Genomic DNA, 12,829 nt, shown 5'->3' with positions numbered 1-12,829 from the left:
AAACACTGCAATTGCTAACCAAACGTCTAAAGCTTTTACCTCTCGTCCTTCTCATGCTGTTAGCTTCCCTTATGATTCCCCTTGTTGCTGTAAAGCATGGAGAGCTGGCAAAGGCCTGTGATTTCCTGTGATCCCCAGAGCAAAGCAGTCTTTCACACTCTTGGCAGTTAAACTAATCTGAGGAGCCGACGACATATAAGATTCGATCTTGCAACCTTTTGGTTACTAGTCCAACGCTCTAACCACTAGGCTACCTGAATACATGAACATGTGTGACATGGAATGTCAATGGAATTGTGCACCCAGCCCAAAATAATTAAGGTATTTTCTTATTTGAAAAACAATAACGGCAACATCTGTTTTTTTTTTACAAGAAACTCACCTATCAACAATAGAAAGTGAAAGGTTTGGGCGAGCTTGGGATGGGTTGGCATTCTCCACCACTCAGTGGCGTAAAGTACTTAAGTAAAAATACTTTGAAGTACTATTTAAGGCTATCTGTACTTTACTATTTATATTTTTGACAACTTACTCTACTACATTCCTAAAGTAAATAAGTACTTTTTTATATCACATTTTCCCTGACACCCAAAAGTACTCATTACATTTAGAATGCTCAGGCAGGACAGCAATATGTTCAAATTCACACACCTATCAATATAACGCGTCGTCATCCCTACTCCCTCTGATCTGACGGACTCACTAAACACAAATTCAGTGTTTGTAAATGATGTCTGAGTGTGCCGGTCTGTCCTGTAAGTAAATAAATGCTTAATATAAGGAATTTAATATAAAATGGCCTTTGCACTTTCACTCAAGTATGACAATTGAGTACTTTTCCACCTCTGTACTTAAGTACATATCAAACCAGATACTTTTAGACTTTTACTCAAGTAATAATTTACTGGAAGAATTTTTCACTTTTACTTGAGTAATTTTCTATTAAGGATGACAATTGAGTACTTTTTCCACCACTGCCTCCACTTACTCCTCAAGATCCAGATGAGTATAAATTATCAATGATTTAAAAAAAAAGGCTAATTTAAGTCTACAGAAATTACTACATACCCAAATGGACGTTTTATAATGGTAAAAGGAAACCTGCCACAAGAAAAAGTTACTTTACTGAATTGATATTGCTCAAATGAAGATGACCCAAAGTTCATTAACGACCTTATTCTAAAATGATCTCAATGTAACTGGAATGTTATTTGGGGGTTAATTTTAACTGTGAGCAGAATTCAACTTCAGACAAGTCATCAATACTCCTATTACTCTCATGCCCATAACTCATATTCAAGAATGTACTTTTTATTGTAAACGTTTCTTTCTTTGACTGTGTTTCTTCATGTAAATACCTTCCTAGAATAATTACGGACCATAACCCATTGTCCTTCACGTTTAAGATTAAACCTCCTATGCTAATAACAAAGACATGGCGTTTCAACACAATGTTACTTGGAGATAAGGAGTTTACCTCATATCTCAACAGACAGACATGTTTTGGGAAATAAATGTAGATAATTAAGTACTCCCAACATATAAACTTAGCAAAAAAAGAAACGTCCTCTCACTGTCAACTGCGTTTATTTTCAGCAAACTTTACATGTGTAAATATTTGTATGTACATAACAACATTTAACAACTGAGACAAACTGAACAGGTTCCACAGACATGTGACTAACAGAAATGGAATAATGTGTCCCTGAACAAAGGGGGGGTCAAAAATAACAGTCAGTATCTGGTGTGGCCACCAGCTGCATTAAGTACTGCAGTGCATCTCCTCGTCATTGACTGCACCAGATTTGCCAGTTCTTGCTGTGAGATGTTACCCCACTCTTCCACCAAGGCACCTGCAAGTTCCCGGACATTTCTTTGGGGAATGGCCCTAGTCCTCACCCTCCGATCCAACAGGTCCCAGATGTGCTCAATGGGATTGAGATCCGGGCTCTTCGCAGGCCATGGCAGAATACTGACATTCCTGTCTTGCAGGAAATCGCGCACAGAACGAGCAGTAAGGCTGGTGGCATTGTCATGCTGGAGGGTCATGTCAGGATGAGCCTGCAGGAAGGGTACCACATGAGGGAGGAGGATGTCTTCCCTGTAACACACGGCGTTGAGATTGCCTGCAATGACAACAAGCTCAGTCCGATGATGCTGTGACACACCGCCCCAGACCATGACGGACCCTCCACCTCCAAATCGATCCCGCTCCAGAGTACAGGCCTTGGTGTAACGCTCATTCCTTCGAAGATAAACACGAATCCGACCATCACCCCTGGAAAGACAAAACCGCGACTCTTCACTGAAGAGCACTTTTTACCAGTCCTGTCTGGTCCAGCGATGGTGGGTTTGTGCCCATAGGCGACGTTGTTGCCGGTGATGTCTGGTGAGGACCTGCCTTACAAAAGGCCTACAAGCCCACAGTCCAGCCTCTCTCAGCCTATTGCGGACAGTCTGAGCACTGATAGAGGGATTGTGCGTTCCTGGTGTAACTCGGGCAGTTGTTGTTGCCATCCTGTACCTGTCCCGCAGGTGTGATGTTTGGATGTACCGATCCTGTGCAGGTGTTGTTACACGTGGTCTGCCACTGCGAGGATGATCAGCTGTCCGTCCCGTCTCCCTGTAGCGCTGTCTTAGGTGTCTCACAGTACGGACATTGCAATTTATTGCCCTGGCCACATCTGCAGTCCTCATGCTTCCTTGCAGCATGCCTAAGGCACGTTCACGCAGATGAGCAGGGACCCTGGGCATCTTTCTTTTGGTGTTTTTCCAGAGTCAGTAGAAAGGCCTCTTTAGTGTCCTAAGTTTTCATAACTGTGACCTTAATTGCCTACCGTCCGTAAGCTGTTAGTGTCTTAACGACCATTCCACAGGTGCATGTTCATTAATTGTTTATGGTTCATTGAACAAGCATGGGAAACAGTGTTTAGACCCTTTACAATGAAGATCTGTGAAGTTATTTCGATTTTTACGAATTATCTTTGAAAGACAGGGTCCTGAAAAAGGGACGTTTCTTTTTTTGCTGAGTTTATATGAGAGGTTGTACCATGTCTTAGCCTTTACTTTAGAAAAACAAGACCAATAAATAATTAGAAATACTAGAACAGAAAGAAAACACAGCTTAGATATAAATGTTGACACCGTTCAACAGGAACACTTTGAAACGTAAATATAATATAATAAACACCCGGATGTTAGCATAACAATGGATTTTTCCAGAATGAACTGTCTTTAAAACATTTTATGAAAAACTGTATCAATCCGAAAACAAGTTCAAAGAAAGATAAACAATTTCCTTAATAAGGCCAATTTACCAAGTATAGGTGAACCAGAGAAAATTAATATGGATAGAACATTTTTCCTAGGTGAGCTGGTGGAGGCTATTAATAGTCTACAAAATGGGAAATCTCCTGGTAATGATGGTTTCCCAGTGGAATTTTACAGACATTTTCATCCCAAATTACTAAAGCCTATGTTATATATGGTCACAGCAGCTCTAGAGAAAAATGAACTTCCCCAATCACTATGTTTGGCTACAATCACCCAGCTTAAAAATAAAGATAAGGATTCATTGTCATGCAGATCCAACAACCCCAAAATCACTTTTGAATGTGGATTATACAATTATTGGTAAGATATTGGCTTTTCGCATAGAAATAGAAATACTCAAGTTGATTCACTTAGATCAAACAGGGTTCCTACGGAATAGGATGGCTTCAGATTTTTAATATTGTCCATCATGCCAGGAACATGAACGTTCCAAAAGTGGCAGTATCATTGGATGCCGAAAAAGCGTTAGGTCATATTTGGTGGCTGTCTTAAAAAATATTGTTTTTTTGTCTGGTACATATTTACTGAATTGAGCTATTGCATAAATAGCTATTGTATAAAACAAAGTTTGCCCCACCAAGATTTACATGCTAAAATTGCCACTGGTCCTATGACAACAACACGTCTACCACGCTGATGCTCAACATGGGCGCCCCTCAGGGGTGTGTGCTTAGTTCCCTCCTGTACTCCCTGTTCACCCACGACTGCGTGGCCAAACATGACTCCAACACCATCATGAAGTTTGCTGAAGACACAACAGTAGTAGGCCTGATCACCGACAACGATGAGACAGCCTATAGGGAGGTGGTCAGAGACCTGGCAGTGTGGTTCCAGGACAACATCCTATCCCTCAATGTGAGCAAGACAAAGGAGATGATTGTGGACTACAAGAAAAGGCGGGCCGATCAGGCCCATATTAACGTCGACAGGGCTGTAGCGGAGCCGGTCGAGAGTTTCAAGTTCATTGGTGTCCACATCACCAATGAACTATCGTGGTCCAAACACACCAAGACAGTCGTGAAGAGGGCACGACAACACCTTTTCCCCCTCAGGAGACTGAAAAGATTTGGCATGTGTCCCCAGATCCTCAAAAAGTTCTACAGCTGGACCATCGAGAGCATGCTGACCGGTTGCATCACCACCTGGTATGGCAACTGCTCGGCATCTGACTAAGGCGCTACAGAGGGTAGTGAGTACGGACCAGTACATCACTGGGGCCAAGCTTCCTGCCATCCAGGACCTATATACCAGGCGGTGTCAGAGGAAAGCCCAAAGAATTGTCAAAGACTCCAGTCACTCAAGTCATAGACCGTTCTCTCTGCTACCACACGGCAAGCGGTACTGGAGCGCCAAGTCTAGGACCAAAGGGCTCCTTAACAGCTTCTACACCCAAGCCATAAGACTGCTGAACAATTAATCAACTGGCCACCCGGACTACTTACATTGACACCCCCCAATTAGTTTTTTACACTGCTGCTACTCACTGTTTATTATCTATGCAGTCACTTCACCCCTACCTACATGTACAAATTACCTCAACTAACCTGTACCCCTGCACATTGTCTCGGTACCGGTAACCCTGTATATAGCCTCGTTATTGTTATTTTATTGTGTTACTTTTTAATAATTTTTTACTTTTGTTTATTTGGTAAATATTTTCTTAACCTGTTAGGGCTAGGGGGCAGTATTGACACGGCCGGATAAAAAACGTACCCAATTTAATCTGGTTACTACTCCTGCCCAGTAACTAGAATATGCATATAATTATTGGCTTTGGATAGAAAACACCCTAAAGTTTCTAAAACTGTTTGAATGGTGTCTGTGAGTATAACAGAACTCATATGGCAGGCCAAAACCTGAGAAGATTCCATGCAGGAAGTGGCCTGTCTGACAAGTTGATGTTCATCTTGGCTCTTTTTATTGAAGACTGAGGATCTTTGCTATAACGTGACACTTCCTACGGCTCCCATAGGCTCTCAGAGCCCGGGAAAAAGCTGAATGATATCGAGGCAGGCTCTGGCTGAAACACATTATCGCTTTTGGGAAGTGGCCGATCAGAGTACTATGGGCTTAGGTGCGTGCCCGAGTCGACCCCATGCTTTATTTTCCTTCGTCTGTTTACCTAAACGCAGATTCCCGGTCGGAATATTATCACTTTTTTATGAGAAAAATGGCATAAAAATTGATTTTAAACAGCAGTTGACATGCTTCGAAGTACGATAATGGAATATTTCGAATTTTTTTGTCACGAATTGCGCCATGCTCGTCACCCTTATTTACCCTTTCGGATAGTGTCTTGAACACACGAACAAAACGCCGCTATTTGGATATAACAATGGATTATTTGGGACCAAACCCACATTTGTTATTGAAGTAGAAGTCCTGGGAGTGCATTCTGACGAAGACAGCAAAGGTAATAACATTTTTCTTATAGTAAATCTGACTTTGATGAGTGCTAAACTTGCTGGGTGTCTAAATAGCTAGCCCTGTGATGCCGGGCTATCTACTGAGAATATTGCAAAATGTGCTTTCACCGAAAAGCTATTTTAAAAATCGGACATATCGAGTGCATAGAGGAGTGCTGTATCTATAATTCTTAAAATAATCGTTATGCTTTTTGTGAACGTTTATCGTGAGTAATTTAGTAAATTCACCGGCAGTGTTCGGTGGGAATGCTAGTCACATGCTAATGTAAAAAGCTGTTTTTTTATATAAATATGAACTTGATTGAACAAAACATGCATGTATTGTATAACATAATGTCCTAGGGTTGTCATCTGATGAAGATCATCAAAGGTTAGTGCTGCATTTAGCTGTGGTTTGGGTTTATGTGACATTATATGCTAGCTTGAAAAATGGGTGTCTGATTATTTCTGGCTGGGTACTCTGCTGACATAATCTAATGTTTTTGCTTTCGTTGTAAAGCCTTTTTGAAATCGGACAGTGTGGTTAGATTAACGAGAGTCTTGTCTTTAAAATGGTGTAAAATAGTCATATGTTTGAAAAATTGAAGTTTTTGCATTTTTTAGGTATTTGAATAACGCGCCACGGGATTACACTGGCTGTTGAGTAGGTGGGACGCACAGTTGGTTAAGGGCTTGTAAGTAAGCATTTCACGGTAAGGTCTACTCTTGTTGTATTCGGCGCATGTGACAAATAAAGTTTGATTTGAAACTGACACCATTTTGGGATAATGCCTGTGCTATCATATCATTGTATCTAGGAATTTATATCCATCCATCTTGATTATGTCTGTTGGGAAATGTAAATATTGGTGACCAATATCAATGAAAGTTTTGTAACTTTGGTGTAATTGTTTTTTTTTTTATAGCTATCCATCGGAAAGCATCATACTCACTGCCAATAACAAACTCGAGGGCTGAACTAGGTGTATTGAAAGGGGAGGCTACTGTGTTTTCGTACGTTCATGGACAGGTGTGGTGGTTGTGTTGTTTTTGCATTCTGTTGGTTTGTGTTTATGAAACCCCCCCCCCACAAAATTAGTTTATTCATATATTTATAGAGAATATTAGCAATTCAATAGATCAAAGACCAAGATATGGAAAATGTGAATATTTTTTTTTAGCTGAAGGTCTGTATCTGACATTTTCCATAAAAATTACCTCATGAATAGAGTACAGTAAAGACCTTTCAACTGTCAAAACAATAACACGTTCTATATGCACGCACAACCAAGAGGTTCCCCAGTAAACATCCATTGCTGCAGCGCAACATAATTGCTAACTAGCTAGTTAGTTGGCTAGTTAGCGCAAAATGACAAGTTCGTATTTCTTCATCCACCCAAAAAATTTAACAAATGAATTATATACACACACACTGACATGTTGCTACAAGATTCTCTAAACAAAATCATCAGACAAAGTTTATTTCCCGTTCATTATCTGCTTGCTCTGGTGGTGTTACATTTGGCTAGCACAGCAAATAACCACAGGTCTAGCGTAATGTGAAGGTAGAAAACGCTCACCTTACCTTCATTTCTGTGAAGACAGCCAACACTATAACTAAACTATAACTGTAACTAGCATATGAGTCCAATGTTTGAAGGCCACATTGTTTACATCAAAGTTAGCAAGCAGCAGTAATTACCCTGCTATCAACCTCTCTCTCCCCCCTCACTAATCTGTCTCTCCTAGCTCTTTGTCTGCGTCCTCCAAAACGCAACTGTATTTTACTCAGGTGTATCGCCCACTTAGTTTCAATTAAGAAACATACTGTAGTTTTAATGAACCGCTAGCTTGTGCTAGGCATGTATTATCGAACTCCCCTTAGGTCCTCTAGCTAAGCTAGAAAATAATACAAATGTTAGCGACGACACGTTGTGGTGATAATTTAACTGCATATAATTACCCCAGGATGATACATAACATGAAGCAAACAAATTGCAACTTTATTTCAAGCAACATGTATTTTGAAATTAAATCAAATGAACTTTAAAATGTTGCTTTCTGCACGCCCTCTTGATCGTGAATTTTGCTGATAATGTTTCTCTCCTGAGCATGTCATCCGTAAGGCCTACCTTCATTTCAAGGGTAGGGCTTGCACTAATCAATCAATTTAATGAAGGCATGTGCAGTAGCTGTAGAAGTTAAATGTGGTATCCTTCAACATGGTTATCCTCATTGTCTCATGAAAAAGAAAAACCCACACACTGATCTTAACAGTATAAGCCTTTTCTTTGATTTCAAGTTATTAGCAAATGATTAACACACAAGTTCTCAGATGTGTGCTTTTCCTTTTTCTTATAGTATCATTTCAAAATGGGGAAAACATCTCAGCAAAATGTTTTTTAAAAATGTGTGAGGATTTGCAAATCCTGTTTCAGAATAGAAATGACAAGACACATGTACAAGTGCATTGGACATGCCCACGAGGCCAATACTAATCCCATCATGTCTGCATTTGGCATGGATGCCATAAATAATCTCTCATCCACTGTAACCAAAAGGGTAGAGCATGGATAGTAGAGGCAAGAGAAAAATACCCTGGAGAGTGACCACAGTGAAGGGCCACTTTTACATGGGCTGCAAATTAGCTATGTAATACACGAGTTCCATCCCTGTATGGCTGACCAGGCCAAGAACACTAATCAAATTACACTTGTAGCTAGCATGCCAACCACTGAAGGAGGACAGTGAGTGTAGCAGAATGAAGTAAATCGGCGCATAATTGCAGGAGGGGATCCTCCCGTAGCCGAGATGCTTACAGTATTAAAATATAGATACTTTCATGATTGACAGGAGGAGACACTACTTCCAAGTCTCGGGGGGGGGGGGGGGGGGAGATGACATCACATCACAATGGCTACTAGAACTCACCTGCAGCTCACGTCTGCTACAGTCACACCCCTTCACCCCCTCCTATGCCACCGACAGTATAACTCAGTTCACACAGTCTGCTCTGCTGGCTGCTGAGGTTGATGAGGACAAGGAGGTCAGTGAGTGTAACAGAGGGGTGAGTGTGTGGCACATGTGAGCTAGTTGACAGGTGAGTGCTAGGCTCTTTCACAATTCATTCTTCCTCGATTTCCTCATCTCCTTCTAAAAACCCAGTGGAGAAGAAAGTCAGAGGGGAGGGACCTTGTACCTTCTTCTCCAATACAGTTTCAATACAATACAGGTGAGGAGATAGTATGCGAGTAATCAAGGAAAGACAAAGTGAGAAAGCCCTAGTAGCCATCGTGTGGTGATGTCACCCGCCCTGAGACCTAAAGTACTGTTATGCTAGCCCAATTAAGATCAAGGTTTTGGTATGATAATGGTTGCTGCTTTGTGGATATGTAGTGCTGTTGAGGACAGGGTTAAGGGTGTTGCGGTGACCATAATACCGCCACACCAGCAGTCATGAGTCATGACCGCAGTAAAATTCCACATGACCATTGAGTCGCAGAATCCCCTCTTATACACTCTGGACATGCTTTGGTAGTATCCAACTGGCTAATGGCCTGGCACTCAGGGCTCTGTTGTCCTTCTAACCACTCTGACATCAATGCAATCGAAAATCAAAAAACACAAAACAGTATCGTGCTTTTAACTCATCTCACTGTGATTGATCAATTTAAAGAAAGAAGTTCAACAACAGGTTGAAACTGAGTGGAAAACAAGGTCATTGTGGATGTTGTTTCAAAGCCTAACAAGGAAATGGACAGCGCTTTCTAAGGAGATTATTTCAAAACACCCATACACATAGAGCTACATATGAGCCCAAGCCTGAAATTTATTTTTATAAAAAGAAAGATTGTGCCCTTCCTCATACAATACATATCCTACCGCATATTATGCACTGCAGAAAAACATTTATAAAACTGATTTAAGATGCCTTTCATTAAACTAGCCTATATTCGAAAATTATACAAATTCTAGTAAATCGGCTTTGAGGGTGGACTGTGTTGTTATGCATACTGGATGGACCTTATGCTACACTCCAAAGTTTCTATTCATGCATCTGGGAGAGAATGTTTAGGCCTAGGCGATGCAGTTGGATCATTGATTGTGCAGGGCGGCTTACAGAGTTAGCCTACAATAGTCAATTTGTATTTGATTTTGAATAGCCTAGTAATAGAGAATTTTTATAATTTCATAATTAATAAGATGACACATTAGGCTACCTTTAGCTACAGAATTTCTCACCACTGTGAGTGTCCATCTCCTCCCCTTTCTCCATCATTACTTTCTCAAGCATGCAGAGAGAGGAGCTGTCAACAGTATAATTAAATAGGTTTGTTGTGAAAATATGTTACTTTCAATGTTCCCGAACAGATTTCACATGGTTTCCCAAAATAAGCACTTGTTAGCTTCCGGAACAGGGTTGGGGAGCCCATGGCATAGAGTTTGGATGGAATTTCACCTGTCACGCAGCGTGAGGCTGCTTGCTTCTCAAACAGTGGTTGATGTGGGAGTGAAATAACCAGAGTAGCCTACCCGAACAAACAGGCAGGAAAGCTACTTCCATTCCCTACTTGAGTGTATAACCAGATTATGTTATTTTCCCCTCTGCCCCCGTTCCTGCCCATTTGATAATGGGCCATTCTAAATCAAAACTAATTAAACATATTAGCCCGTCCTCAGAGCATGCGCAGACCAACTGGCTGGAGTGTTTATGGGCATATTCAATCTCTCCCTATCCCAGTCTTCTGTCCCTACTTGCTTCAAGATGTCCACCATTGTTCCTGTAACCAATAAAGCAAAGGTAACTGAACTAAATGACTAATCGCCCTGTAGCTCTCCCTCCTGGCATCATGAAGTGCTTTAAGAGGCTAGTTAAGGATCATATCACATCCACCTTACCTGACACCCTAGACCCACTTTAATTTGCATAGCGCCCTAATAGATCCACAGACGATGCAATCGCACTGCACACTGCCCTATCCCATCTGGACAAGAGGAATACCTTTGTAAGAATGGTGTTCATTGACTACAGCTCAGCCTTCAACACGATAGTACCCTCCAAGCTCATCATTAAGCTCGGGTCCGTGGGTCTGAACCCCGCCCTGTGGAACTGGGTCCTGGAATTCCTGACGGGCCGCCCCCAGGTGGTGAAGGTAGGAAACAACACCTCCACTACACTGATCCTCAACACAGGGACCCCACAAGGGTGCGTGCTCAGTCCCCTCCTGTACTCCCTGTTCACCCGTGACTGCGTGGCCATGCACCCTCCAACTCAATCATCAAGTTTGCAGACGACACAACAGTAGTAGGTCGGATTACCAACAATGATGAGACAGCCTACAGAGAGGAGGTGAGGGCCCTGGTGGAGTGGTGCCAGCAAAATAACCTCTCCCTCAACATCAACATCAACAAAACGAAGGAGCTGATTGTGAACTTCAGGAGACAGCAGAGGGAGCACGCCCCATCCACATCGACAGGATCTCAGTGGAGATGGTGAAAAGCTTCAAGTTCCTCGGGGGAAAACATCACTGACAATCTGAAATGGTCCACCCACACAGACAGTGTGGTGAAGACGGCGCAATGGCGCCTCTTCAACATCAGGAGGCTGAAGAAATTCAGCTTGGCCAATAACATGCTGACCACACCAGTCGCGTCACGTGCGGAAGCATTGTAAAATAAATATACACATATATGTTATTCAAATCATTGCACCCACACTGCTCGCACGAATCAAGAGTGTCTGCGTAGCCAGCCGCTAAAATAGAACTTGGTTACATTTGTGACGCTTGACGCGCTGCAAGTTCCGCATCGCCGATCTCCTCATTGGTTTTTAGGAGCATATACACACATGCCATCTCCTCATTGCTTTTTAGGAGCATATACCCACGTGGGTGATTGAAAGGTGAACTGAGGTCCACACTCCAGTCCAGTTGGTGGCGGTAATGCACCTTAAAGTTGGTTGCCAACCGCCATATCAAGTCTGGAAGTCCTGCCTCCCATCAATTCATTAGTTCTCACAACGAACATACTTCCCCTAAATAAAAGCCAACGTGGGTGCTTGAAAGATGGATGAGGAGAGATTTAGTACTCACTTTTATATAGAATAGAATAAAACTTTGTCAATCCAGGATGGATATTTTTCTTCGGCATCACCTTCCATTAAAATAATCACATTCTCACATCATACACATTTAAACCAGTCAGTCCATCATGTTGCATACACTAACACAGAGGACATTAATACATTCACTCACAAACGACCACTGATCCAACTGCATTAGCTAGATAAGTACATATACTAATACAATTTCCATTCCATTTAGTAGTCCAACAGCACAGGGAACGAATTAATGCTTGAACATGTTCTTCTTGGCAATGGGCATTCTGAAGCACCGGCCAGAGGGAAGCCCCTTGAACTGAGGGTGTAGAGGGTGGGAGGGGTCGCCAACGAAAGCCAGTACCTTCGTTTTGGTTTCCTTGTGGAACAGACTGCTCAACTGTGCCTTTGGTCGACCAATTACTTTCCTGGCTGTGTTTACTATTCTGGTCAGTTTGCTGTTGCTCCTCATGCTCAGATTACCATACCAGACGGTCATATTGAATGTGCGGATGCTCTCCACCAAGCTGCTGTACACCCTCTCCAGAACATCCTGACTGACCCCAAACCCCTTTAATTTCCTGATTAAGAACAGGCGCAGGCTTGCTTTTAAAAAATAGTCTGCATTCTCTGTAAAACTCAGCTTGTTATCAATTTGTGTCCCTAGGTATTTAAAATACTCAACCACCTCCACTGGTTGGTTGTTCAGAGAGAGTGGTTGGGACATTGGTAAGTTGTTGCCATTGATGATCAGCTCCTTTGTCTTTCCCACATTGAGGTGGAGGCCACTTGACCAGCACCATTCTTGAAGGTTGTTGGCCTGTTTAAAATAGCTGTCCCCATCTGACGTAGCATCTTTAAAAAAAAGAGTCTTACCAGAGCCATGTCATCCGCGTACTTAAAAAGGCTCACATTGTTTCCTTGGATCTTCATCTCGTTAGTGTAGATAGAGAACAACAGCAGTGAACACTGTGTTCAGGGTCAGTTCATCAAA

General features: G+C 42.0%; 1 protein-coding gene across 1 annotated transcript in view; it reads right to left on the bottom strand.

The window, feature by feature from the left end:
- The window catches only part of LOC106576771 (serine/threonine-protein kinase 32C), a 156,308-nt gene that overhangs the window by 66,690 nt on the left and 76,789 nt on the right, over nucleotides 1-12,829 (bottom strand). The window lies entirely within an intron of this gene.

The sequence above is a fragment of the Salmo salar genome, chromosome 18, assembly GCF_965601325.2.
Source record: "Salmo salar chromosome 18, fSalSal1, whole genome shotgun sequence".
NCBI lineage: Eukaryota > Metazoa > Chordata > Actinopteri > Salmoniformes > Salmonidae > Salmo > Salmo salar.
This window is presented reverse-complemented; position numbering and strand designations above follow the sequence as displayed.